Source organism: Sciurus vulgaris, assembly GCF_902686455.1.
Source record: "Sciurus vulgaris genome assembly, chromosome: 16".
Classification (NCBI taxonomy): Eukaryota; Metazoa; Chordata; class Mammalia; order Rodentia; family Sciuridae; genus Sciurus; species Sciurus vulgaris.
The window spans coordinates 55,972,190-55,997,569 of NC_136477.1; the positions used below are offsets into that span (position 1 = coordinate 55,972,190).

Here is a 25,380-nt window from a genome sequence, read left to right on the forward strand (position 1 = left end):
TTTTGCTATAACAGCCTTTCACTTTCCTTATGAAATTTATTACAAAAGGATTTTTATATTTTTTGTTTACATAAGTGAATGCTTTTCCATTTCTATAAACAATATTCACTTATATAAACAAAATATATAAAAATTATTATTGAAGCCATAAAGAAAACTTTGATTTTTTTCTTAATATTTACCTTATAGATGTTTAACCTTAATATTTCTTCATAATAATCTATAAGAGTCTGAAGATTTTTAGGAATACAATCTTATCATATGAAATAAAAAATAACTTTTATTTTTTTTTCTATTTATATTGCTTAGTTTTTTTTGGATTAATTATATCATGGAGAACCCCAAACACAGTGCTAAGGTAACAGGCCTGACAGAAAATATCCCTCTGTAGTTTCTCCTGGTTTAATATGAATGGATTTTATATTTCACTGTATAATGTAATAATTGGTGGTAGATATTTGTAAATATTCTTTATTGTCCTTAATTCACTTTCTTCTATGGCTATTTTTAAATAAATGTTAATGAATTGTCAAATTATTGACATGTATACTGGGCTGAACAGTATCTCCTCCAAACCTGGAATCTCAAGTGACCTTATTTTGAAATCAAATCTTTGTAGATATAGTTAAATTACAGTAATTAGTAACCAGAGGTCATACTAGACAAGAGTGGGCTATAATTCAATGACTGTTGTCCTCATAAGAAGAAAAAACCTGAAATCCAGACACCCAGGGAGAATGCCATGTGATGATGGGGGCAGAAAATATGTGTCCACACGCCAAGGAGTGTCAAAGAAAACTGTCAAGTGTAAGAAGGTAGAGAAAGTCCAGGCAGGATTACCCTGAGAGCCTTCAGACACAGCCTGGTTCTGCTGGCACCTTCATTTTGAACCTCTAGCTTCCAGAACTGATAGAGAATACATTATTTCCTGGGTTAACTAGTTTGGTAATTTGTTTTGACAGTCCTAGGAAACTAAGACAACAAAAATTGATATAATCATATCACTTTGATGATTTGATTTTTCTCACATGATTAATGGTATAAATTTCTAATTATGAAGATGTTTGTAATTTTTTAAATTACCTCTCTTTCATATCTTATATTTTAATAAGCAGACAGACCTAGGTTACTGGTCTATAATATACTTAAATATATGATATAATTATACTACAGTATATTAATATACTTCTATAAACAAACATGAAATGGGTATAAAATATCTTTTTAGATCTGTTTATATAAGGTTATGAAATAAGCTCATTCCAGATTTGTGCAAGTAAGGCTCATTTCCTCTTTCTTTGAAGTTTTGAATTGCCTGATAACCAGTTTGGATTTAATTTAGCTGCATAGGCCTGGTGCCTTTTTAGTGGTACACCTTTAATAATCTTCCACTTGCTTTCTAGTGATACATCTTTAATGATCTTCCACTTGCTTCTATAGATATTGGTATTGTTTTAACTTTATTTATGTGAATATTGATTTTATATGCATATATAAACATAGATAAATTTATCATCCTAAAGACTAAGCTTTTCTTCTAGATTTTAAAGTGAATGGCTACAAAAAAATAAAGTCTATTTATTTACCAGCATTGATAGACAGAATACCCCATGAAGTTTTGAGGGCATGTATATCCTTCCTCCTACACTACCACATGAGGACTGAATCAAAAGACAACAATCCTCAAGGAATATAAAGATCCATTCTCCATTCAAAGGTATGAAAGTTGCTCTTATCCATGGTTAGAAGCTCTAAAGAAACATGGGGAAGTTTTTATCTAAATCATCTCTACTATATTACAATAAACCTAGATGGTTAGTCTTTAAGTCATTTGATACTCCCCAGGAATCTTGGCAAAACTATACAGAAACATTCTTGACATTTTCATTGAACTACATACAATAAAGCTCTCATTTTTTGAGACACTTGACAAAATAAAAAAACAATTATTCTCACACCTGCACACATTTTAAGATATCTTCAACTTTTCTAAGAAACAATTTTCCCTACAACTCTTGCAGACTTCATACTCATATGCTTTATTCATAGCAGATGGAGGAAATTAGAGTAACATATTTGCTCTAAAATCATTAGTGCTGCATCAGCACTTCCAATCTAAATGGTATTTCAAGGGGTTATTGTTACATGGAGCAAGAGTTTGCTCCAGGCAGAAAGACACATAAAACAAATTTTAAAATGAAACTTTTTCTAATTAGAATTTATATCATAATTTCTTCAACAACATTCCATTTGGATTTTAATCACAAATCAAAGGAAGAAAAGAGTGGCATAACTCAGTCACTGGACATACTTTGCCCTCTGTTCAGGCTTCTGAAAAATCATTATAGCTTCTTCTAAAAAACAATCGTCTTTAAACTTAAAATCAACTCTTTGGTTGCTTGAAACACTTGGAATATATTCTTACTTCTTAGATATCCGCCTGCTCTCATAAAATGCCTAAAACTGTACTATCTACTTGGAAAGTTTCAGATGACTGCCATTCTGCCCAAAAGCTTTAACAGTCTTGTCTTAAGAATGAACCAATCCACAAGAGATTCTTTACACTACTATATCAAGTGCACTATGGATTTAGAAAACAATCTAAGATAGTTCACATTTGTAGCCATAAGAGCAACTGGAAAGAATGATACAAGACAGCAGCAATCATACTTTAAATTTCTATACTGCATTACAATGTTCAAACTCCTTCCATGACACTTTTCTTATTTTATCCTCAAAAAAATCTATAATGGATGCAGGATAAAAGAGGAAGGAGACATAAACAGAACTTCAGAGATGAAAGTAATATTAAAGATATCAATAACCTTCTTTACAGATAAGAAAATAGAGACCAAAGAGAACCAAAGACCTTCACCTTGTATTAGAGTGAAGCAAGCAAGACTAGTAAATGATGGCTGGTCACAAGAATTTTGAAATGGAGTCACAAAACAACACAAGAAAGAGAAAGATGAAGGGAATGAAGGATACTAACTTTGATTTAATATACTTTAAAAAAAGCAAATCTATTGAATTACAGTTTGAAATTCAATGTTGGGCTCTAAGGACCACTTGGTTATGGCAATTTTATGTCATTATCAGATCGCTTAGAGAAAAGTACAATTTTGAAACTTGGAGCTTCCAGGAAGTATGTGGAAGCCTTTGAATTACACACTCACGTAAGTGTACACAGTCTAACATATGTAGACAAAACTGTATTTTATTATATAACTACTAAACAGAGATTATACATCTTGTAGCTCAACTGAGAAGCTCCCTAAGCGATTCCTATCCACAAACCCTCAATCTGTCTTCCACTTGCACTCCAGAAAATCCCAGTAGATGATCTTAATACTGCAATTTACAACATGGGTTGAAAATAATCTTTCCTTTACAGGAGAATATATTAGGACTGTATATTTTCTGTTACAGAATCTAAAAAGTATATCTCAAAAAATACATAGGCCATTTTCCTACTAGCTTTTATTCAGTGGACAATAGCTATTTTTCACAACTCAGTCCAGAATGTTCGTTAAAATCTACATTTGGTATATTACAATTCTAATAAGACGTGGTACTCTATAAAGATGCAGAAGTAAAAACATTAAAAGTGAAATTCTTATGAAGAGGAGAAATTCACAGTGATAGAAGGTCACATCAGGGTTAGAGGACAAATTTCTGTCTCAGAATGAACACTTAATTTATTGTCAGAATGCACAATAATAACCTCGACATTTTAAAGCTGCATTGTGTCACCTTTAAACGCCTGGGCATAGAGAATGTAAAACACAGTGTCTGACACATCATGGAAAGTTTTATGATTCTCCTCAAAAAGGAAGAAGAAATATCTCTATTTCTGTTCTGGATTGGCACAATATATACTTGCATCCCATTTACTCTGATTCATTTACATTTTGCTGAATTCTGTTTTTGTCCATTTTCATCATTCAAAAGATAAAAAAAAAAATTCAACAACAACAAAAAGCCCTCAAAAGATGCTTTCAGATGAAATTGCAAAGAAAATAAGCACATGAATTAGTGAAGCAACATTCCAGTTATACAATTGTGGCAGTTACATCTCTTCTCATCTTGTCCAAGAATTAATTGTACTGCTGAAATTAGACATCCAGCCTGCTCCATGCAGACAGGAGCCCAAGCTGGAAGCAAGCTCTTTGAATAACACTTCCTTCTTATTCTTTTCACATGGATACATTTTTGACATTTCCCTCAATATTCCACCCAGTTGCAGTGTGACTATGACAAAAGATTTCTGTAGGCATGACTGGCACATCTGTAGTGAGTGGCAGGGAATGGAGATAGGCAACAAGTCCCTTTAGTGGCTCCAAAAGCCCACAGGCATTCTGCAAATCTTTTGCATACATGCTCTAAGGAAAAGATGTGAAAAATGGAAACCGTGATGACAATTTTAATCACTTGACAGGCAATTCTATGATCTACTATAACTTTATAATGGCAAGGCCTCTGACACACGCGACCGGCAAGCATACATTCTCCTCTGTCTCTCAGTCTCTTGAGATATTTTTTGGGGGGTCTGAGACAGAGACAGGGATGACCTCAGTACAGTATTTATGTAATCTATCCAAGACAAATTATAAATGCTGAAATCTGACTAGATGGGGTTTTCTTGCTTAATTTTATTTTCTGAATTTCAATCATCTGCCCCCTCTTGAGCCCTAGAATTTTTTCCTGAGAGATGTCAGCTGTCATAAATAGCCCATTTGTAGTCAGGGCAGCGAAAAGTTCTGCCTACAAGGTAGTAATCAGAGTCAAATCTCATTTGCCAATTACTATTCTTTGTCTTCCTTGTTGAACATCTCCTTCATGTAAGAATTACCCATCATTTTTTTTTTTGTGTCACCATCTTGGAAACCACTATTTAAACTAATCCTAAGAGTTGGCAAGGATTCTGGGAAATAAATAATCCCAATGATGCTAATGAGAATGTAAACCAGAACAATTCTTTTGGAAAACAATCTGTTATTATAAAACATAATATTTTACCCTATTAATATTAGTTGGGGGACATTGTCCTTTTTTTTTTTTTTTTTTTTTTTTTTGCCTACTCTAATTGGCTTGGGCTCTTGTTCCAACTTACAAAGGTAGAAAAACTTATTAAATCTAGAGGTGAGTGTTTATTCTTCCTTGTCCTTTTTTCCTTCCTTAAAAGTTATCAAGGCCTACTTGAATCATAGTGCATTTTTCCTTTTTAATTTGTGCTTTTTAGATATACATGATAATAAACATCTTTATATTAATATATATTTAATATTTATGCAAACATGGAGCATATCTTATTCTAATTGGGATCCTAGTCTTGTAGTTGTACATGATGTGCAGATTCACTGTGGTGTATTCATATATGTACATAGGAATGTTGTGTCAGATTCATTCCATTGTCTTTCCTATTTCTATTCCTTCTCCCTTTTCTTCATTCCCCTTTGTCTAATCCAGTGGTTTTCTATTCTTCCCCACCCCGACTTTATTGTGTGTTAGCATACACATATCAGAGAGAACATTTGGTCTTATGTTTTTTGGGATTGACTTTTTTCACTTAGCATTATAGTCTCCAGATCCATCCATTTACCACCTAGTCATTTTTATGGCTGAGTAATAATCCATTGTGTATATGTACCACATTTTATTTATCCATTCTCTGTTGAAAGGCACCTAGGTTGATTCCATAGCTTCACTATTGTGAATTGAGCTTCTATAAACATTGATGTGACTGCATCACTGTAGTATGCTGATTTTAACTCCTTTGGATATATAATGATGAGTGGTATATAGCTGGGTCAAATGGTTGTTCTATTCCTAGTTTTCTAAGGAATTTTCATACGCTTTCCACAGTGGTTGCACCAATTTGCAGTCCCACCAGCAATGTATGACTGTACCCTTTCCCCCAGATGCTTGCCAACATTTCTACTTGTAATTTTTTATAACTTTATTTATTTTATGTGGTGTTGAGGATCAAACCCAGTGCCCTGCACATGTTAGGTGAGCATTCTACCACTGAGCCACAATCCCAGCCCCTACTTTTACTTTTGATAATTGCTATTCTGACTGAAGTGAGTGGAATCTCAGTATAGTTTTAATTTGCATTTCTCTAATTGCTAGAGATGGTAAACAGTTTTTCATGTTTGTTGACCAATCATATTTCTTCTTCTGTTCAGTTCCTTTGCACATTTATTGATTACCTATTCAGGTTTTTTGGTGTTAACTTCTTTGAGTTCCTAATGCTCTATCTGAGGTGCAGGCCACAAAGATTTTCTCCCATTCTATAAACTCTGTTCACACACTTGATTTTTTCCTTTTGTGAAGTAGCTTTTTATTTCAGTACTATCCCATTTATTGATATTTGATTGTTTTAGGAGTCTTTTTAAAGAATTCAGTTCTTAGGCTGACATGATGGAGTGGTGGGCCTATATTTTCTTCTGGCAGATATAGGGTTTCTGATCCAATGTCTAGGTCTTTAATCCACTTTGAGTTTTGTGCAAGGTAAGAGAGGTTAAATTTCATTCTGCAACATATGGATTTCCAGTTTTCCCAGCACCATTTGTTGAAGAGAGTAGTAACTTTTCTCCAATGCATGTTTATGACACCTTTATCTAGTATGAGATAACTGTTTATGTGGGTTTCTCTGTGTCTTCTATTCTGTTCCATCAGTCTTTATGTCTGTTTTGGTACCAATACCATGCTGTTTTTGTTACTATAGTCCTGTAATAAAATTTAAAGTCTGGTATTGTGATGCCTTCTGTTTCACTTTTCTTACTAAGGATTGCTTTGCCTATTCTTGGCCTTATTTTTCCAGATGAATTTCATGATTGTTTTCTATTTCTCTGAAAAATATCATTGTAATTTTAAAAGGAATTGTATTAAATCTGTATAATATATTTGGTAGTATGGCCATTTTGACAATATTAATTCTGCCCATCCAAGAACATGGAAGAGTGTTTCATTTTCTAAGTTCTTCAATTTCTTTCTTTAATGCTGTTTTTATTGTAGAGGTCATTCACCTCTTTTGTAAGATTGATTCCCAAGGTCATTTTTTTTGAGGCAATTACAAATGGGATAGCTTTCCTAATTAGTCTTTCAGTCAATTTATCATTGGCATATAGAATACAATTGATTTATGGGTGTTAATTTTATATCCTGCTACTTTGCTGAATCTGTTTATGAGTTCTAGTAGTTTTCTGGTGACGTTCTCTGGGTCTTCTAAATATAGAATCATGTCATCAGCAAATAGGGATAGTTTGAGCTCTTCTTATTTTCCTACTCTGATCCCTTTAATTTCTTTCTTTTGTCTAATCACTGTAGCTATAATTTCAAGAACTATGAGCAGAAGTGGTAAAAGAGGGCATTCCTGTCTTATTCCAGTTTTTAGAGTGAATGCTTTCAGTTTTCTTCCATTTAGAATGATGTTGGCCTTGGGTTTTACATATACAGTTTTCAAAATATAGAAGTGCTCCTACTACACCTAATTTTTCTAGTGTTTTAAACATGGATGGATGCTGCTTTTGTCAAATGCTTTTTCTGCATCTATAGAGATAATTATGTGATTCTTGTCTTTGAGTCTACTGATGTGATGAATTACACTTATTAATTTTTGTATGTTCAACCATCTATGCATCCCTGGTATATGTAACCCACTTGGACATGGTGCACTGTCTTTTTAATGATTTTGTATGTGATTTGGCAGTATTTTATTATGAATTTTTACATTGATGTTCATCAGGGATATTGGGTTGAAGTTTCTTTCCTTGCTGTGTCTTTGTCTAATTTTGGTATCAGGGTGATACCAGAATGAGTTTGGAAGGGTTCCCTCCTTCTCTAGTTCATGGAATAATTTGAGGAGTATGGGGTTAGTTCTTCCTTGAAGGTCTGGTAGAACTCAGCTGAGAATCCAACTGGTCCTGAGTTTTTTTTTTGTTGGCAGTTTTGACGACATCTTCAATATCATTGTTTGAAATGGTTGTTTAAATTTTCTATGTCCTCCAGGTTCAATTTGGTCAGGTCTCTAGGAGTTTGTCAATGTCTTCAAGATTTTCTATTTTATTGGAGTATACATTTTCAAAATAGTTTCTCACTATTATCTGTAGTGTCCATGGTGATATTTCCTTTTTATTATGGATTTTAGTAATTTTTTGGAGTAATTGTAAAATTTTTTCCCCTCTTTTTCTTGGTTAGGTTAGCTAAGGGTTTCATCGATTTTATTTATTTTTCAAAGAACCAACTTTTTGTTTTGTTAAATTTTTAGATTTTTGTTTGTTTCAATTTCATTGATTTTTGGCTCGGAAATTAACTATTTTCTGTCTTCTACCACTTTTGGTATTCATTTCTTCTTTTTCTAGGGCTTTGAGATGTAATGTTAGATTATTTGGTAACTTTCTATTCTTTTCTTTTATTGTTGTCATTTTTTTTTTTTTTTTTTTTTTTTTTTGATTTAAGGTCCCTTACTGGTCCTGCTTCCATGAATGGTCAAAACCAGGAGAAAAGGGAGGTTAACCAGCCGGCACTGGGAGGGGTCATCTCCACAATATTCCATTTCTACACAGAACTAAACAGACAAGCACAGTCACTATTGCGGTTAGAAGTTGGTAGCAATGAGATGGAGGAGGAATAGGTGGGGTACAGGGATGTCATTAAAAAAATACAGGCCTTCCCCCCAAATTAGGTGCCTGGGGAAGACTTGGTCTGTTTTGACCCAAGAGGAATCAGAAGATCAAAAGCAGTTTGGGAAGACCAGAACTGTCAGGGATGGAGGGAGGAGGAAGGTCTGGGGATAGAGGAGCTGTTTGGCAAATGGGGTAAAGGAAATGCCATCTCCCTGCTGGGATCCCCCCAGCCCCTCTGGTCTGGGGGAGCAGCCTGCAATCCCCTAGGGCAGGTCTGGGGCTGCCAGATGCTCCAGGCAGGGAGCTGCAGGGGGCTCACAAAGGCTTGCCCTCCAGAGAGATGAAGGCACTGCTCCCCAGTTTTTCAACCAGATACAGCAGTCCTTAACCTCCTTTTAGCAGTTTGCTTGTAATTCAGGCTTGATCCCTGTCAGTTTCTTCTTGATGGAGTCCTTGGAACTAGCATAGATCATTTTGCTCTTAAGGGCTGCAGACTCAGGGGCCCAGAAAATAAACACCAGGTTCTCCTCTTGCTCTCCTTGGTCTCGCAGGTTGCATCACAGAGAACATAGCAGCAGACCTTGTCTGGCAGTATCTTGACAAGGTGGTGTAGAGGTCATCCACAGTCTGTCCCACATCACCTACAGGATGTCCTTGTCATCCAGGATGATGTTCTTCTTGTCCTCACTTAGGCAGAAGAGCACTGCCTTCTTGCCCTTCTTCACTTCCTCTGGTGTAGAAGATTTGCACACCTTCATATTATTGAACAACTTGATAACGCCACTAGAGACAGCCACACCAGAAGCCCTGTTTCCGGAAGCAAAAGGAAGAGAGCAAGAAGAGCCAGCAAAGACAAGACCCGCCACAGCTGTTGCTGGTATCCAAATGAACCATTTTCTATCCTTTTAATGAACTTTCCTCCTAGAACCACCTTCATAGAGTCCCAGAGATTTGGTTGTTGTGTTGCTCTTCTCATTTATCTCTTTTCATTTCTCCTGCTAATCATTGATCATTCAATAGCATACTATTTAGTCTATAGTAGCTTCTATTTTTTATTTCATTATTGATTTCTAATTTCATTCTTTTGTGATCTGATAGAACACAAGATATTATGTCTATTTTTTTTTTATTTACCTAGGGTTTCTTTGTGGTCTAAGATATAGTCTACTTTAGAAAATGATCTGTGTGCTACTGAGAAGTATATTCAGTTATTGATGGATGAAATATTCTATATATGTCTGTCAAATCTAAATTATTATATTTTTTAGTTCTCTAGCTTCTTGTTTTAGTTTTTACTTGGAAGAGCTATGCTGTGATGAGAGAAACACGTTAAGGTCACCCAGTATTACTGTGTTGTGGTCTACTTGATTCCTGAAATTGAGAAGAATGTGTTTGATATATATAGATGCTCCATTGTTTGGGGCATAAATACTTAAGATTGTTATTTCTTGTTGTATAATTCTGTTAAGCAGTATGAAATGACCTTTTTTGTCCCTTCTGATTATCTTTGGCTTGAAGTTCAGTTTATCTGATATGATGATAGAAACCCTGCTTGTTTATGAGTTTCATGGGAATGATATGCTTTTTCCCATCCTTTTACCTTCGGTCCCTGGATATCTTTGCCTATGAGGTAAGCTTGGAGAAAGCATATTGTTGAAACTTGTTTTTTAATACAATCTGTCATCTATGTCTTTTGATTGATGAGTTTAGACTATTTATATTCAATGTTATTTTTGAGATATGATTTTTATTCCCTATCATTTTAGTTTATTTCTGATTTTAGTTTGAATTATTTTCTCCATTGATTCACTGTCCTTTTAGTGTAATTCCTCCCTTTGCTCTTTTCCACTTTTATTTTTCACATCTTCAGAAATAACTTGGGTATGTTTTATAGTGCAGGCTATCTAGTTGTGAATTCTTTTAATTTTTGTTTATCATAGAAGGTATTTATTTCATAATCAAAGTTGAAGCTTAATTTTTCTGAGGCTATGATTCTTGATTGGCATTTAGTTTCTTTCAGAATTTCGTATATATTATTCTTCTTAGCTTTTAGTCTGGGTTGAGAAATCAGCTGAAATCCAGACTGGTTTATCTCTAAGTGTGACTGGTTGTTTTTCTCCAGCATCCTTTAAAATTCTATCCTTGTTCTGTATGTTAGGCATTTTCATAATAATGTGCCTTGGTGTGGGTCCATTGTAGTTTTGTATATTTGGAGTCCTATAAGCCTCCTGTATTTGATTTTTCATTTCATTCTTTAGGTTTGGGAAATTTTTGATATAATTTATTGAAAAGATTATGCATGCATTCTTTTGGTTTGTATTTCTAAGCCTTCATCTATCCTGATAAATCTTAAATTTGGTCTTTTCAGGTCATCCCTTATTTCTTGAAAATTCTCTTCATGGTCTCCTGAAACCTTTTCTCCATCATCAACTTCATTTTCAAGATTTTTATTTTGTCTTCATTGCCTGAAACATCTTCCAAGTGGTCTAGCCCATTAGTGTTGCTTTCCATTAAAATTTTAATTTGGCATAATAATTCCTTCATTTCAAGAATTTCCCTTTGATTTTTTTCAGAATCTCTTTGTTGAAGTGATCTTTCACTTCCTCTATTTTCTCTCTGATTTTACTCCTTTTGTCATCTTTTATCTTGCAGATCAGCTGAACTATGACCTTTCTAAATTCCTTCTGTGATATCAGTGGATTCTGATATTAAGGGGTTTTTTTTTGTTTTTTGTTTTTGTTTTTTTTTTTGTTGTTTTGGGATGGTTTATTCCTTGCTTTTTCATGTTGTTGGTGTGTCTCCCCATCTAACAGTATGGATCTGAGGCAGTAGCATTTCTACTCTGTGAACTTAGAGTGTCCTTAAAGGTTTCCAGTATCTCAGAGTAAGAGGGAAATAAATAACAATGAAAACAAATGCAAATAATACTTAGCATTACAGCAAATAGTTCCTGCTATGACATTTACAATATTGTCACAATAAACATAAATCATGTGATCAGCTATTACCCATGGTAAAAACATTAAGTTTGCAAAAGGGTTTGCAATTTCAAAAGTTGAACAGGATTATGAGATGTAGAATGTGATGATTATGGGGGAAGAAGAGAGAAAATAGAAATAAAAAATTATAGGAAGAGTGAAAGAACAATAGAGTTGGGATGTTAGCAGAAGTAAATAGATAAAGAGATTCAGGAGAAACAGCTAAGTGAGAGAGAAAAATCACATATATATATATATATATATATATATATATATATATATATATATATGTACACACACACACACACACACACACACACACACAGGGCATCCTAGATCTCAAAAGACTGTCTTGAAAAATAACTGCCTTTCAAAAATGCTATAAATGAGAAAAAAAAAAGGGACAAATATGTATATGTATACACGTCCATGGACCATTCCACTCATAAATAAACAGAAAAAAAAAGTTCTTGATGAAAAGTTAAGGAATTTTTTTCCATTGCAGTGGCCAAAAACAGTCAATGGGGATATGTGTTTGTTTTCCATTCCCTAATGTCTGTTTCTTCTTGAAGTATGTAGTATGTACAAGAGTATTGGCCACAGACTGCTAAATCTTTTTGAATTGCCAGATGTAGTTCAGAAATTCTCAGCTTCCCTTTTTGGCACTCTTAGGGAGAGTGAACTGGAATGTGATGTCTGCTCCATCCTCAGGGTGGGGGTTGTTTTAGTGTTCTGTGAGGGCAGATCTCATAGGCAGAGTTCCTGAAGGAAGCATTTAGGTCTAGGTAGGCTCCACGTTCTTCACTGAATGGTGATTACTCTGAAGATTATAAATCAGCACACCACCAGGGCCCAGCAACTACTGGTCCACACTGGGAGACTACACCCCAAGAATATCCCCTGGGGTCCACTCAGTGGAGGAGCCAATCCTTTGCCTCCTCTGTCCCCCATGGTGCCCACCCTTCCTGGACTCTTGGGCTCAGTCTCCAAATGCAATCACTCCTGCAATTGCCCTTTCTAATTCCCAGCCAGGCATGGCCCTCCCAGCCAGTCCTGTGATCCACAGAGCTGAAGAAGTAGAGGCTACTTGGGTGGGTTTCCATGACACATATTCCTCTGTGTAAAACCCTCTCTGTGTCTGATTTTCTCCTGGCCCCTTAGCCACACTACATGACAAGTGGCATGAGTTTTCAGATCTGTTTTTCGGATCCTACTTGGGTATGCCAGGACTTGGCACCCACAGCCACTGTCCCCACTGCACAGCTGAAAAATGGCTTCTTTCTCTGTTCTCCGTGGGCTGTTGGGAGAAACACACCTTCTTTCCCACATGAGAGTATTGTGCAACACACCTTCTAGGTCAGTCCAGCAGTTTCTTTGATCTCTGTTCTTTCCATACCAAGATATGCCATAGGCCTCCTAAAAATGCAGTTTCCCTTTAGTCTACTATCCCTTCACTTTGCCTGTGAAGGGACTACTCCAGCAGGCATCAGCAGCAGGATGGGGGATTTCATCCTTATTCTATTTATAGCCAACCTCCTGAGTCTCCGATCTTCTTTAAATATACAGCATTAATTATCAGTAAATACCCTTCTTTCTTTTTCCACCCACCTTACTGAGAAGCTGCCTGCCTTCTTCTTGGTTTCATGCCACAAAACAGCCTGGAAAGCAACCTCCTCTATTCTGCTTTCTTGAGTTCAGTCCCATATTTTTAATAGCCTTCAAAAACTAAAATTTTTAATGTCTGCATGGCATTTTGTTATGTAAATATATACTGCAATTTTCAATTGTTTCTACATTTGTCGACTTTTTAGTTGTTTTTCAATTGTAGGTATCATAAATGATACTTTGAAGAACATCTTCAGATCCAAGATGGCAGACTAGAGGGAGGCTGCGTTCCTTGTCACTCCATAACTCTGGTTTCAAGCAGAGGATATCTGTTTCTTGGTGAGGCAGTTTTTGCTGCTTATCGATTCCCTGCTGTTTACCCCATTTGTCTGCTGTGATCACCTGCAGTCTGCCAGCATATCGACGCCTTTTTTGAGTGCAGATTGCTCACTGTCAGGCATCTATCATCAGCCATTTGCCTGTCTCTCACCTATCCATCGCCTGCCTTACACCTATCCATCACCCAATGCATGAGTTTCACCTACTGATCGTCCGACAACAGTCAGCAAACTGATCACCAACCACCAGTGGAGCACCAGATGCCTGCTGTTGCCTGGAAGTTCACTGTTACAGTACCTGCAGGTTTGATTACACATGGCTGCTGCCATTTTGAGACAATAGCCAGACTCCGTAGGATGGCTGGCCGGACTGACTGAACCACATCTCCAGGATCCCCCAGCGCAACCGATCACTAGGAAGTGATCTGCCTCTGGGGCTCTCACATCGACTGACTGCTCCCTGTCACCAGGACCTGCAGACCGACTGCCTGCACCCTATCATCGGGACCCCAGACCAACTGATTGCAAACAGTCTCCAGGATCCCACAACCATACCAAATATACCTGACCTCCAGGACCCCTGCCTGACCAACCGCATCCTGCCTCCAGGACCTCCAGCTGACCATGTCCACGCCCTGAGCTGCAGCTCCCCATTTGCCAACACATTTTGAAGCCAGAGTGGCCATCTTGGATAATCCTGGAAGCCGTAGCTCTGATCTTTAGGTGGGGCAAATCCCTTCCTGAGATGCCTGCTGGAGACTTGAAGCTCATTGTCAGGTAATTTTCAATTGTTTCTACATTTGTCAGCTTTATGCATCAGGCTACTGAAGACTACTGAAACTGGGAGGTTTCATTACTATATGTCTGTTATACTGTAGATTTTCTTTTTTCTCCTTATTGAAAATATTAAGTTTTTATTTCTTTACTTTTCTTGCTTTCCTTTCCTTTTGTTTACCTGTTCCCTCAGAGTCTCTTTCTCCCTTTTTTGCATGCTAACATCCAATTTCTTTTGATTACACTCTCACCCTTTCTATTATCTAGAACTTCTGTATATTCATTTCTTATCCCATTAACAGCCACATCCTACATCCCTCTGCATTCTCTTTGTCCTCCATTAGAAACTGCAGACCATATTGCAAATCTGTTTGTTTTACTGAAGATAACATTTGAACTCATTCTGTTTATTATGACAATTTTGTTAATGTCCTCATAGGGGCTATTTGGTCTAGGATTGCATAGTGTCTGAATTGGGCACTGCTAATATTGATCTCCCCTTAAAGAAAGGGTTTTGGAAACCTATAGGGCCACTATAAGCCTATAGGGGGAAATCTTTATACTCCAGATCTGCACTGCTAGAGGGGAAGATACATGAACAACATGAAAAAAACAAGGGAAGAAAATGATCCAAACAAATCTAGATTCTATATTAATAGAATCCAAGGACAGTATGTTAGAAGAAATGTCAGAAAAGGACTTCAGATTATACATGATTAGATGTTTCACGAAGCAAAGGATGAGATAAGAGAGCAAATGCAGGCATTGAATGATAATACCAATAAGCTGAAAGAGCACCAGCAGGAAGCAAAAGATCATTTCAACAAAGAGATAGAGATTCTCAAAAAAAAAAAAAAAAAAAAAGGAAATCCTTGAAATGAAGGCCACAATAAACCAAATAAAAAACTCAATGGAAAGCATCACCAACAGACTAGACCACTTGTAAGACAGAACCTCAGACAATGAAGACAAAATATTTAATCTTGAAAATGAAGTTGCCCAAACAGAGAAGATGGTAAGAAATCATGAACAGAATCTCCAAGAACTATGGGACATCATGAAAAGACCAAATTTAAGAATTAATGGGATTGAGGAAGGCACAGAGATACAAACCAAAGGAATGAACAACCTATTCAATGAAATAATATCAGAAAATTTCCCAAACCTGAAGAATGAAATGGAAAATCAAATACAAGATGCTTACAGAACACCAGATGCACAGAATCACAACAGGTCCACACCAAGGCACATTATAATGAAAATGGCTAACATTCAAAATAAAGACAGGATTTTGAAGGCCGTGAGAGAAAAGCATCAGATTACATATAGGGGGAAACCAATACGGATAACAGCAGACTTCTCAACCCAGACTCTAAAAGCTAGAAGGGCCTGTAACAACATATTTCAAGCTCTGAAAGAACATGGTTGCCAACCAAGAATCCTATACCCAGCAAAACTAACCTTCAGATTTGAAGATGAAATAAAATCCTTCCATGATAAACAAAAGTTAAAAGAATTTACAAATAGAAAGTCTCTGCTACAGAATGTTCTCAACAAAGTATTCCATGAGGAGGAAATGAAAACAACAATGGAGATCAGCAAAGAGAGGAACTACCTTAGAGAAAAACCACTCAAAGGAGAAACCAAGCCAACTTAAAAACTAAAAATAAGCCAAATGACTGGGGATACAAATTATATCTCAATAATAACCCTGAACGTTAATGGCCTAAACTCATCAATCAGAAGACATAGACTGGCAGAATGGATTAAAAAGAAAGACCCAACAATATCCTGCCTGCAAGAGATTCATCTCATAGAAAAAGTCATCCACAGACTAAAGGTGAAAGGATAGGAAAAAACCTACCATGCACATGAACTCAGTAAAAAAGCAGGGGTTTCCGTCCTTATATCAGATAAAGTGGACTTCAAGCCAAAGTTAGTCAGAAGGGATAAAGAAGGACATTTCATACTGCTTAAGGGAACCATAAATCAGGAAGACATAACAATAGTAAATATTTATGCCCCAAACAATGGTGCATCCCTGTACATCAAACAAATCCTTCTCAATTATAGGAATCACATAGACCACAATACAATAATTCTGGGTAACTTTAATGCAACGCTGTCACCACTAGATAGATCTTCCAAATAAAAACCAACCAAAGAAACCATAGAACTCATAACATAATCAATAACCTAGACTTAATAGACATATATAGAATATTCCATCCATCAATGAGTGGATGCACTTTCTTCTCAGCAGCACATGGAACCTTCTCGAAAATAGACCATATGTTATGCCACAAAGCAGCCCTTAGGAAATGCAAAAAAATAGAGATACTGCCTTGTGTTCTATCAGATCATAATGGACTGAGAGTAGAAATCAATGACAAAATAAAAAACAGAAATTACTCCAACACCTGGAACCTAAATAATATGCTATTGAATGAAACATGGATAACAGAAAACATCAGGGAGAAGATAAAAAAAATTCTTAGAGGTAAATGAGAATGATGATACAACACATCAAAATCTCTGGGACACTATGAAAGCGGTACTAAGAGGAAAATTCATTGCATGGAGCACATTCCAGAAAAGAATGAAAAGTCAACAACTAAATGACCTAACATTACAGCTCAAAGCCCTAGAAAAAGAAGAACAGAATAACAGCAATAGTAGTAGAAGACAGGAAATAATTAAAATCAGAGCTGAAATCAATGAAATTGAAACAAAAAAATTCAAAAAATTGACAAAACAAAAAGATGGTTCTTTAAGAAAGTAAACAAAATAGACAAACCCTTAGCCACACTAACAAAGAGAAGGAGAGAGAAGACTCAAATTACTAAAATACATGATGCAAAAGGAAATATCACGACAGACACCACTGAGATACAGAACATAATGAGAAGCTACTTTGAAAATCTGTATTCCAACAAAATAGAAAGTACCAAAGACATTGACAAATTTCTAGAGACATATGCTCCTCTCAAACAACCAGGAGGACATACACAATTTAAACAGATCAATATCAAGCAATGAAATAGAAGAGCCATTAAAAACCTACCATCCAAGAAAAGCCCAGGACCAGATGGATTCTCAGCCGAGTTCTACAAGACCTTCAAAGAAGAACTCATTCCAATACTTCTCTAAGTATTCCAGGAAATAGAAAATGAGGGTACCCCACCAAACTCATTCTATGAAGCTAATATCACCCTCATACCCAAACCAGGAAAAGACACATCAAGGAAAGAAAAGTTTAGATCAATATCCTTGATGAATATAGATGCAAAGATCCTTAACAAAATATTGGCAAACCATATCCAAAACATATTAAGAAAATCGTGCACCACAATCAAATGGGGTTCATCCCTGGAATGCAAGGATGGTTTAACATCTGTAAATCAATAAACATAATCCATCATGTCAATAGACTTAAGGATAAGAAACATATGGTTATTTCAATGATGCAGAAAAAGCATTTGACAAAATACAACACCCCTTCATGCTCAAAACACTGGAAAAATAGGGATAGTAGGAACATACCTGAACATTGTAAAGGCAATTTACGCTAAGCCCCTGGCCAACATCATTCTTAATGGAGAAAATCTGAAACCATTCCCTTTAAAAATGGAAACAAGACAGGGATGTCCTCTTTCACCACTTCTATTCAACATAGTCCTCCAAATTCTAGCCAGAGCAATTAGGCAGACTAAAGAAATTAAAGGGATACGAAAAGGAAAAGAGGAACTTAAGCTGTCACTATTTGTTGATGACATGATTCTATATATAGAGGATCCAAAAATCTCCTCCAGAAAATTTTTAGACCTCATCAATGAATTCAGCAAAATAGCAGGCTATAAAATCAACACACATAAATCTAAAGCACTATTATACACAAGTGACGAAGCAGCTGAAAGGGAAATGAGGAAAACAACTCCATTTCCAATAGCCTCAAAAAAAACCAAAATACTTGGGAATCAATCTAACCAAAGAGGTAAAAGATCTCTATAGTGAAAACTTCAAAACATTGAAGAAAGAAATTGAGGAAGACTTTAGAAGATGGAAAGATCTCCCATGTTCTTGGATAGGCAGAATTAATATTGTCAAAATGGCCATACTACCAAAAGTGCTATACAGATTCAATGCAACTCCAATTCAAATCCCAATGACGTACCTTACAGAAATAGAGCAAGCAATCATGAAATTCATCTGGAAGAATAAGAAACCCAGAATAGCTAAAGCAATCCTTAGCAGGAAGAATGAAACGGGTATCGCAGTACCAAAACTTCAACTATACTACAAAGCAATAGTAACAAAAATGGCATGGTATTGGCACCAAAATAGACAGGTAGATCAATGGTACAGAATAGAGGACATGGACACAAACCCAAATAAATACAATTTTCTAATACTAGACAAAGGTGCCAAAAATATGCAATGGAGAATAGATAGCCTCTTCAACAAATGGTGCTGGGAAAACTGGAAAACCATATGCAACAGAATAAAACTAAACCCCTATCTCTCACCCTGCACAAAACTCAACTCAGAATGGATCAAGCACCTCAGAATCAGACCAGAGACCCTGCATCTTATAGAAGAAAAAGTAGGTCCAAATCTTCAATTTGTGGCTTAGTATCAGACTTCCTTAACAGGACTCCCATAGCACAAGAAATAAAAGCAAGAATCAATAACTGAGATAAATTCAAACTAAATAGCTTTCTCTCAGCAAAGGAAACAATCAGCAATGCGAAGAGAGAGCCTACAGAGTGGGAGAAAATCTGTGCCACTCATACTTCAGATAGAGCACTAATTTCCAGAATATATAAAGAACTCAAAAAACTCTACACCAAGAATACAAATAACCCAATCAATAAATGGGCTAAGGATATGAACAGATGCTTCATAGAAGAAGATCTACAAGCAATCAACAAACAGGTGAAAAAATGTTCACCATCTTTAGTAATAAGAGAAATGCAAATCAAAACTACACTAAGATTCCATCTCACCCCAATTAGAATGGCGATTATCAAGAATACAAGCAACAACAGGTGTTGGAGAGGATGTGGGGAAAAAGGTACACTCATACATTGCTGGTGGGGTTGCAAATTAGTGCAGCCACTCTGGAAAGCAGTGTGGAGATGCCTTAGAAAACTTGGAATGGAACCACCATTTGACCCAGCTATCCCACTCCTTGGCCTATACCCAAAGGACTTCAAATCAGCATACTACAGAGATACAGCCACATCAGTGTTCATAGCTGTTCAATTCACAATAGCCAGATTGTGGAACCAACCTAGATGTCCTTCAATTGACGAATGGATAAAGAAACTATGATATATATATACAATGGAATATTACTCGCTATGAAGAATAATAAAATTATGGCATTTGTAGGCAAATGGATGAAAGTGGAGAATATCATGCTAAGTGAGATAAGCCAATCTCAAAAAACCAAAGGACGAATGATCTTGCTGGTAAGCAGATGATGACACATAATGGGGGGTAGGAGGGGGGCAGGAATGGAGGAAGGAGGGACAGTATAGAGGGAAAAGAGGAGTGGAAGTGGTGGGGAGGAAGGAAAAAAATAACAGAATGAATAACATCTTCATAAATACATTTTAAATTCACATTCCTTAGGAAAGATTTCTAGAAGTGGAAACAGAGGTTAGCAAAGCTTACTTTCAAGTATAATGTTATCCTAGGAATTAAGAATTGCTATCAACAAGCCAATTTCTAAACTAGAATCCTGGTTAACCATAATTTACTAGGAGAAATACATGTGATAACAAAACCGACCCTGCTCATTTCCACTAATAACATCAAATCTTATAGCATATATGATCAAGTCACTATTGGCTCAGAAAGAAGAAATCAGTCCTACCAAAAAGACGTTTATTTTAAGGAAAGGCAACAGTCTTCTGTGTTGTCTTCTGCCCCAGAGCAAAAGTCCCCTCACTATGTCCACTTGTATATAAGATCCAGGAACATATTCTTATCATCATTGGTATGCATAGATTTGCCTGTCTGTTGAGAATTGATAAGCAATCCAAGTTTATAAATCTAGAAAGTCATAATGCAGTTAATATCATGTTCTGGAGTTTTTAAACCTTTTACCTTTGGTAGCTTTGAGGACAGAAATTTCTATCTTTTTTACAAATCTTTTTTTATTATAACATCTGCTTTTACTCTTTTTTTCCCCCAACAAGTTGACAATGAACTTTTCTTGTTCATTTCTTTCTACGTGAAGTTCCATTTTATTTACACTTACATATGTAAGACAGTGAATAACATACAACCAATCGCCCTGCAGGGATGAAAAATAAAAAAGACAAGTTGGTTCTAGGAAATACTTTCCTATTGCACCTAGTATCTGTTTTATGTTGAGATTAGCCTTCATCAGTTTTCTTTGTTGTTGTTGTTGTTGTTGTTATTTTTGATAGAACTGGGTGTCCCTAGGGAAGCACTCTACGACTGAGTCCCAAAACTTCGTCTTGATTCTGTTGTAAAGGAAAATATGATTGTCACTTAAATTAAAATTCCAGACTTTAGGAGCCAATGAACAGTTATTGTATACCACTTTTTATGATAATACTCATTGGCAAGGAAACTGTATTTCCTAACGCTTATTCCACGGGGAAAGCATTTTCATGATCAAAAGAATTTAGGGAAGAGTGAGAGTTTAGCAAAGTTCAAGGTGAATTTTTAATGTGTTAGAATGAACTGTGAATCTCCATTATGGGCTGTATCTAGTAACATTCTAAATATATTTACAAATAATTCTTTTTTTATGTTGTCTTTTCTTTCTGGCTGCTCCACTGAGTTTCTATACAGCATCACAAGAGAGAACATTCTAGGGAGCATGCTCCAGGAAATATTCCGCTAGATCAGCAGCTCTCTAACACTTGAGTGTCAGGACACTTTACACGCTTAAGAACTGCTGAAAGCCCCCAAGAGTTTTTGGCTTTGTGGGTTATATCTATGGATACTAAACATAATGGAAATTAAACAGAAAACTTTAAAAATACTATTAATTTATTAAAATAAGTATAATAGGGATTAGGTCCATATCTCCATGGTAGAGCATGTATATATACAAGGTCATAGCTTCAATCCCTAACATACATACATACATAAATAAATAAATAGTAAACTTGTTACATGTACACATACATAATACATTTTCCAAAACAAAGAACTAGTGAGAAGAACCTTGTCTCACACTTTGAAATCACTTTAATATTTACCTTAAATAGGTAAATTCTCCTATCTTTCTCTTCATTACATGTTAATGTACAATTGTGGTTGAAGTATACTAAGAAAATCCAGGCGAGGTATTTTTTGCCTTTTCAAATAACTGGATATCTTCTCTCACACTGTGTGAAAACTTGACAAATGATAATTTCTTTACTTGTTAGCTGCTGTATAAAATCTGAAACCATTATCAATGAAATCTTTGTACTCTGTTATGTGAAAATCCATGGGCTATGTGGCACTTTGAATGGATCCTTTCTCTATGCAAAATTTTGTAACAGTATGCACTCTTTGGGTCGAAAATATTGGCTTACCACATTATGTTGATCTTTCAAAATGTTGACACGTTTCATTATATGATATAAAATGAATTACTTTTGTTAATACCATCATTGATCTCATAAAGAAAATCTTTAAGAATCAGGAAGCTGTCAACCTCATGGTGGTAGACACAAGTTTTCCAAATTTTTAATTTTGCTTGAAAATCTCAACTTCATCATTGGCAAATCCTGTAGTCCAATGGTTTACTTAAAGAGACAGGCTCACTTCATACATTGGAAAATATCTGTCAGATATCTCAGTCTGAGTAACCACATTGTATCCGTCAATAGTTCCTATGAGTTAAAAAAAAATGCTGATCTTTATGAACAGTGGTTATTTCAGATCACAACCCAACCTCACAAGGGTCTTCCTTGAGATAGCCATGATACTTCAGTACACAGCAGCCGTTCTTTATGTTTGCTTAAAATTCAGTACATAGTCCTATAGAAATAAAGTTTGTAAACCATCTATCAAAATTCAATCAATTTTACTAAACTTTACTGTTTATCATGGATATTCTTCAATGAAATTGGCTTTTATTTTTGATTTTTTTTAACAATAAATACATGGTGCTAAAGAATAAATGCTCAATAGTCCAATAAAAAATAAATAAATAAATAAAATAAATAAATAAATAAATAAAAGTTCATAATATTGAACCTTAAATTTGAGAAATGGTAGGAACACTGAGAAGCAATAAATGGAAGGTACTCAAGAAAACTTATGGTGTAGATCTAATTACCAAGTAGTTGTGAAATCCCCTAATTAAGATAAAAAATAAACATGAATATCATTAAAAAAAAATAGTCCAGTTTGGTACCACTTTGTTGATTCATGCTTTGGTACTAGTGTTTTTTAAAATTTTTAAATTGTAGATGGACATGATACCTTTATTTTATTTTATTTTTGCTTATATGGTACTGAGGCTCAAGTCCAGAACATCACACATGCTAGGGAAGTGCTCTACCACTGAGTCACAACCACAGCCCAGTGCTAGTATTTCTATCCACCATTACTTTTGTGCCATTAGAGCAAATGCTACCATAGTTTGAAAAAGACCAATAATAACTTAGTATTAGAGCAATATAATTTTTACCTTGCAGACTTCCTGAATAGGTCTCAGGGATTCCCAGGGGTCTATGAGCCACCTTTTGGGAATTGTAGCTTTAGACTCCAAGTCAATTTTGACAAAAATATTAGAGACAGAAAGTAAAGTTCTAATCACCACTTGGTAGTGCATTCTCTAAGCATGTTAATTTACAAGTCAGGTCCATTTTCCTGCAATATTCACCATTTTGTCTTTATAATTTAGTCACTGAGTCCCTTCTAGGTATGTGTGCAGGATCAATGCCTCTTCCAGAGAGTCATGGCCATAGAAAATCCATTTGACCTGCTCACAGGCAAAGATGTTGCTTCTCTTGATGGCTATATTCCTAACTGCAGGATGAAAAATGTTATGACTTATCTACAACAAAGGTATGCAAGAAGATCTTTGGAAACAGCATGGTCTGTTCACAGCTTGGGGTTTCATACCCTATGTGGCCATATGGGCTCTCTCTGACAGGGAAGGGTATCACCAACCCAGTTCTAATCCCCTGAGTCTTTATTCAAACAAATAGCCAAGAGCTCCATTTAATTCACCAGCCATAGAATCTATCTATTTTAAATCATATTTCTGGAGTAATGATTCTCAAAATATAATTCTTAAAGCATTTATATCAAAATCATGTGGAATGCTTATTTAAAATGCATGTCCCTAACAAGGTGGCAGACTAGGGCATTCTAGCACTCATCCTTGCACAGAAACAGTAAGTTGAACAGTTATCTACATGCTAAAACTCCTTGGGAGAAAAGTATTAACAATTTCAAGAAGACTGGAGTTATAGTATCTTTTCTGATGACAAAGGTAAAGTAGATATCAATAAGAGAAATAAAATTGGAAAATGTACAAATGTCGAAATAAAATAACAAACTTCTGAATACAAAATCAAACATCATGAGATAAATGAAAATGTAAACACAACATACAAAAATGTATGGAATACAGCAAAAGTGGTTCTAAGAGAAAATGTTATGGCCATAAATACCTACTTTTAGAAAGAAGAAAGATCTCCTAAGCACCAAAGGTTATACTGCAAGGAACTAGAGAAACAAGAACAAACTAATTCCAAAGTCAGCAGAAGAATGGAAATAATATAAATCAGAGAAAAAAATGAATGTAATAGAAACTAGAAAAATGATAGAAAAGATCAATAAAATGACTAGTTGGGTTTAAACAAAACTGACAAACCTTTAGCCAGTTTAAGGAAAAAAATAAGACTCAACTAAAATTAGAAATGAAAAAGGAGATAATACAACTGATACCAAATAATTACAAAGGATATTAAGAGACTACTAAGAACAATTACATGCCAACAAATTTGATAACCTAAAAGAAATGAATAAATTTCTAGAAAGCACAACCTCCCAATACTGATTCATAAAGAAATGGAAAAGTTGAACAGATCAATAATGAATAAGGACCTTGAATCAGTAAAAACAAAATGAAAAGTTCCCAAGAAAGAAAATTTCAGGACTTTACTATTGAAGTCTACCAAACATTTAAAGAAAAATAGACACCAATCCTTTTCTAAATCTTCCAAGAATATTAAAGAGGTGGTAATAGTTCCAAACTCATTTTCCAAGGTCAGCATTACCCTGATACCAAAGCTAGTCAAAGACACAAGAAAACTACAGTTCATGTCTGATAAGCATAGATGCAAAACAATCCACAACAAAATACTATCAAACTGAATTCAAAATACTAGCATATTAAAGAAATCACACCACTGCACACCTTGATCAAGTGGAATTTTTTCCTGGAATGAAAGAATGGTTGAACTTATGCTACATAATTAATGTGATATACCACACTAACATAATGAAGAGTAAAAATCATATCTCCATAGATGCAGAAAAAAACATGATAAACTTTGATAGCCTTTAATGACTAAAAAATGTTCTCAATAAATCAGGTATACAAGGAATGCATCTCAACATAATTATGACCAAGTATGACAAGCCCATGAATAAAATCACACACAATGATGAAAAGCCAAAAGTTTTTCCTCTGAGATCAGGAACAAGACAAGGATGGTCACTCTCACCTTCTATTCAATATAGTCCTGGAAGTTCTATCCTATGCAATTAGGAAAGAAAAAGAAAAGGGATTCAAATTAAAAGTAAAAGAGTAAAATTTTCTTTGTTTACAGATAGCACAATTTGGTATATGTAAAACCCTAAAAATACCATGAGAAAACTCGGAAAAGTTCCAAGATACAAAATGATTACACAAAAATCAGTAGCATTTCCACTCATTAACTATGACCTATATGAATAAGAAATTGAGAAAACAATCTCATTTAAATAGTATAAGAAGTATTTAGAAATAAATTTAATCAGAGGTGAAATATCTATTAAATGAAAATTATTAAACCTTGATGA

General features: G+C 35.3%; 1 protein-coding gene, 1 long non-coding RNA gene and 1 pseudogene across 15 annotated transcripts in view; 1 reads left to right on the forward strand and 2 right to left on the reverse strand.

Moving 5' to 3' along the window:
- LOC306647215 overlaps positions 1–18,732 on the forward strand; it is a 35,926-nt gene extending 17,194 nt beyond the window's left edge. The window contains exon 3 of the long non-coding RNA XR_013760055.1: positions 18,670–18,732. This is a non-coding gene — a long non-coding RNA (uncharacterized lncRNA). The remainder of the gene's footprint in view (positions 1–18,669) is intronic.
- Positions 1–25,380, reverse strand: part of FHIT (fragile histidine triad diadenosine triphosphatase) — a 1,508,523-nt gene that overhangs the window by 965,863 nt on the left and 517,280 nt on the right. The window lies entirely within an intron of this gene.
- LOC306646434 (cofilin-1-like) lies at positions 5,074–12,937 on the reverse strand (annotated as a pseudogene). Its single transcript has 2 exons — positions 12,779–12,937; positions 5,074–9,532 (listed from the first exon to the last, which is right to left on the reverse strand). The product of its transcript is annotated as a cofilin-1-like (transcript).